The sequence below is a fragment of the Chenopodium album genome, chromosome 8, assembly GCF_948465745.1.
Source record: "Chenopodium album chromosome 8, dcCheAlbu1.1, whole genome shotgun sequence".
Taxonomy (NCBI): domain Eukaryota; kingdom Viridiplantae; phylum Streptophyta; class Magnoliopsida; order Caryophyllales; family Amaranthaceae; genus Chenopodium; species Chenopodium album.
Genome location: NC_137841.1, coordinates 32,819,158 through 32,824,328, shown reverse-complemented (window position 1 = coordinate 32,824,328; position 5,171 = coordinate 32,819,158).

Below are 5,171 nucleotides of genomic sequence, written 5' to 3'. Positions count from 1 at the left end.
TGACTAGAGCCTACAACAAAAAAGTACACAAGCGTCTTGTGAAAGTTGACGACTTAGTGTTACGAAAAATGGAGGCAACCAGCAGGGCCAATGAGTTCGGAAAGCTAACACCAAATTGGGAAGGCCCCTACCGGATCTATGAAGAAGTAAGGGACGGCACCTACCGCCTGGAAACCCCAGACGGCAGGCGCTTGCCTAGAACTTGGAATGTAGACAATCTAAGAAAGTACTACTTCTGAAAATGTAACTTTTTGTAAACAGTGAGTCAATTAATGAAGATTCAGTCTTTGTTTGCAAAATTGAGTTATCGTTTGATTATCTATCCGGGTAATATCCAGGCGGATTCCCCATCTACCTAACTAAGTTCGATACTTAGTGAAGGTTACATTTGTTTATCCGCCTGGGTAATGCTCGGATCCCTTGTTTATTTAAGTTGGATACTTTGTTTATTCAACTGCTTGATTATCCGCCTAGGTAATACTCAGACGGATTCTCCACTTATCTAACTAAGTTTGATACTTAGTATGATCAAATATTTGCCTGTCCGTCTGGGTAATACCCAGACAGACTCGTTTGCTTAAAAAACTAAGTTCAATACTTAGTGTAAATTCAATACTGACTAGAAACTAAGCACAAAAACGTTTAGTGGCTACGCAACCGGTCTCAAACAAGACCAGAGGCTAAAATGGCCGGATGATTGCTCATTTTATAAAATCGCTTGTCCCAACATGGACAAAGGCGTCCGGCGACACCCCTCCGGGTGCAATCGTTGCAGAGAACAGACTATTTGTCGGTTCTACGTATCCATGCAGACGGCAAAAATTGAACGACCAAATTGGTCAACTCATAGCCGTCTGACAAAAATAACCTACGAAGAACGAATAAGTTCCCAGATACCGGATGCCCATAGGCATCAGTCGGTCACCGGCTGAAGTTCTCACTTAGGTTATTTATTCCAAAAACTGCACCTCACCCCAATTGGGGCAAGAGTTCAATGGCTATGAAATCTCTACCAAGACGGACATACGCCGTCTGTGTAGTGACCGAAACGCCTGTTGGTGTACGGCTGTGCACTTGGTTTGGGGCAATCACTACTGTGATTGATTGACTTACAAACATATCATGCTCTTTGCAGCATCAGACGTTTTCAAGTCAATCAACCAGCTCCAATTGAAACCAATCACACAGCCGTCCAGGGGCAAGGACAGCCGGACTATTGATAAGTTAGGCAAAAAATCGCCGCATGCTTTTGATAAGTTAGGCAAAAATTCAAATTTGCAATAAACAAAAATTCAAATGCAAAATGATCAAAATCGACTTAGTCGGTGTAATTCATAAAAGTCCATCCAACCAAACGGTTGTAATGGATCAAATGTTAACCGGACCCCGTCCGGGAGAAAGAAATTGTTAATTAACCCGGCTCCATAGCCGGTAAAAACACAAATACTCGGCACGCAGGCCGGAAAGGCAAGTTTTGGCATACAGCCACTGAATAAAAAGAAAATTAAAAAAGCAAAGACTGGCATACTGCCGCTGAGGGGTCACTTCTGGCCTGCAGACGGAGCCTCCTGGTTCTCCCTCTTCTCCTCATCATCTGAGGGAATTTGGTGCGCTTCACCGGGACCAGGAAGCTCAGGCGCGGTCGGCTCATTGTTGCTGAGCCAGGCTTCAAAGGAGGCAGGCTCTGGCTCGCCTTGCTCTCTCAAGTACACTACGTACTCGACATAGCTGTGTGCCATTGCCCAGATGCTATAATCAGCGTCTGGGTACAAGGCAGCCCAAGCAATCTTCATACGGGCGTCGTTGTCAGCATCACTCTCAGCAACAAGGCGGTTTTGCTCCGCCTCCAGGGTTGCTGCAAAGTTTTTCTGAGCTTGAGCAGCATTCTTCTCCAGCCTCTCAACCTTGGTCTTCAGTTTGCCAAGGTCCGCCTGGGCCTTCTTGACCGCCTCATCAGCCTGTTTGGCGCTCTTGTCTGCCTTCTTCTGGGCTTCCTCCGCCCCCTTCTTGGCCGTCTCAGCATCCGTTGCCCGCTGGTCGGCCGCCTTCAGATCTAGCTCCAGCTGCTGGATTTTAGACGCCTGTGTCATAATTATTGCTTTAGTTTCAAGTTCATTTACGATAGTCGAGTGGAAAGCAAAATTATCAGCGTCTATGGCGGACTTCTTGGCCCTTTTTACCTCTTCCCGTTTGCGAGAATAAGGACGTTTGAGCCCGTCCACCCGCAGCATGGCCTGCAAAAAAGTAGGCGGTATAAGAATTACAGACGGTATAAGAATTCAAAAAAAAAATAAAAATAGAATTGACAAGTTTCTTGCCTCAGCCAGAAGGGATAGGATGCGTTCAAGGTTGAATGTCTCTATCCCAGGGATATTGTCCTTATCCCTCTTCCGGACGGCCTCCAGCATGGCCTTGGCATGCTTCTGGACGTCTGGCCAGCGCGGAGATTGATCTGCACCAGAATCAATACGTGATGAGTGCGAAACTAAGGTAGCACCTATTTGTTGCCGACCGTCTAAGGATGACGTCTGTTGGGAGTGGGATTTTACCCGTAAAGGCCACCCCATCTCAAGCGGGGATTCAAAAGGGTTCTTACCTTCAGAGTCGGCCAAGCGGGAAACGCTTGCAAGCGTGGTGAACCCCGCGGCTGCTGATAAGGGGTTGACAAGATCAAGGCACACGCTGCCGCCTACCTTCTCGAGTCGCCCTGATATCCGCATCGTCTTAGCCCCGGCTGAGGCGCCAGGAGTTGACGCAGAGGCGGACTTTTTTATCTTGTTAAGAGCGGCTGGGGCCTCCTCTCTAGCCCGTTTGAGGTTCTTCTCAAACGATTTCCCAACTTCTCCCCCCTGTGAAAATAAACAAGTCAAGATTAGTATCCGGGCAAGACAGTTTACAGAATAAACTTAAGAAAGGGTCAGGCGCTCAATACCTTGGCCCTGAGCTCGGTCGCAGCTTTCTCCGCAAGATCTTTGCGGATGGTTGCAGAAGACCGCTTGGGAGTTTTCTCCGACTGCAACATGTTTAATGCTTCTTCTGCAAAAAGAAAGAAATTGGTCAACATCATAAATCAATACCGATAGAAAAATACTACAGACGGTATGAACTCAGGTGCATACGTTTATTAAACATGTGCCCTAGCCCACAGGCGGCTAAGAAACATTCATCCCTGAACCAGGCGCTCTTGGGAATCCAGTTCTTAGGGACTTTTATTGTTTCCCCGGTTGACAGAGTTGCGTCTGTGAGGCAAAAAAAGTCTGCCTCAATTATTTTGTCAAAGTCTTCCTCTGGGATCCGGGGAAGAGCGCACTTCCTACCCAATAAGTCAGGCTTCTTATTATAAAGACGGAATTCATAGTTTTCCCGTCTGGTTGGGGCTGACATCAGGTAGAACCCGTGTTTCCAGCCACCGAACTTGGGGACCTTATCCAAGGTCATCATATATTGCGGCTGCGTGGTTAGAGTGTACCACGCCCTCCAGCCGCCTGGGCTCCTACTGAGGTAGTGCATGCTTGCAAAAGCCTCCCAGCCTAGGTTAAGCCCTTGGAACTCGCAGGCGGCAACATACCCTAGAATGTTAATTCAGGAGTTGGGGGTAAGTTGCAAGACCCCAAGGCCGTAGCCTCTCAAAATTGCCTTCACCGCCTGGTGAAGGGGGAAGCGAAGGCCGACTTTGAACGCCGCCTCATAACAGCCAAAATAGCTGTTGGCGCTCTTGATCATCCCCCCAGGCGATGTTGCCCAGCTCAGGCGGCACCCGGATCTTATACCCGTCTCCTAGCGGGTGCATTTTCTTAAAATTCTCTAAGTTCTCCCCCGTCTGGATTCGGTCCTTAGAGGAGACGTGGATGCAGAAGGGATCGTCCTTCTCACTCCATTTTTTCCTTTCTTCCTCCTCGCTATCCGGAAGAGGGGGCAAGTCATCGCTGCTCTCGGAGGTAGAGGCGGAGCTGTCACTCTCCGTCTCCCCCTTACTTTGGTCCATGGGGGCAGAGGCGGCCTCGTCACCGCCTTGGTCACACTCTTCCAAAAAAGAGTCTGCAGGGGTTGAAGGGGCGCGCGGAGGGGATCTCTCCAGAGCCGTCTGGTTTCCCTGACCAGACGTTTCTCCCTCATGCGTTTGGCCGCCTGAGCCTTCGCTCTTGTAATTCGGGTCCGTGGCCGTCTGCATTGTCCGAGCCATGGTGTCCTGCACAGACACATAACTGGTCGGAATCCATGGCAAAGGGTGGTCCCAACGCCCCGAGCCGGCACTCCCAGTCCTAGACTCAGCCGACCCTGGTGACCGGCTGGACTCTAACCTAGGCTGTGCCATGTGTGTTGGTGATGCATCCATTTATTGCAAGAAATATGTATAAGCGGTGAAAAAAGAAAAGAGCTGAGAGAGATAGATACGGTACCTTTTGATTTGGTATCTGAAAGTAGGCGGGACCGGCTGGGTCGCTGAAGAACAAACTTTCTTGCTCGCGTCTGACTCAAACGGATGACTTCTGCTCTCTCAAAGTTTTTCTCTCTAGAAAATTTTTGTAAAAGTACAAAATTATGAGGGTAAAACGGCTATATATAGAGGGTAAATATGGGGGCATTTCCGTAATTTACCCGGAAGGTGAACGGTTACTCTGTAACGGTAAAATTACCGCCAACCGAAGCGTGACATGTGTCACAGATGCCACGTGGCGTGCCACGTCACATCTGTGAGGGGCAAATGTTTAGGGTTATTTTACCCTGCCACGTGGCCCAATCAGAAGCTTACACGTGTCAGCCCCAGATTGATCTAAAATGGACCAATCCCTGCTTCACACGTGTCATTCCAAAAATCAAGGGAAAAGGCGGCCATCAGGCCCAAATCCCGAGAATGCCGCAAAACGGCGCAGCCCACCAATGATTAGGGTTCGGTGACCTAATCAGGGGCACAATTCCCAAAGACCCTATAAATAGGGAGATATCCCTCATTTTGAGGGCACGTTTTGATCATTTATTACACATTTACTCTTTGATAGAGACATTCTGGGCTTGGAATCCGAGCAGATCCCTACCTAAATTTCCGCACCTTTTTCTCCCTTCAAGTTTCTAACTTGACCGTCGGAGGCGGAGCACCACCCAACCGGTGTCTCCGTTTGTTTTGCAGGTACAGCTCATCCCGGATCAGTCTTCGTTTCGTAACTCTCCCG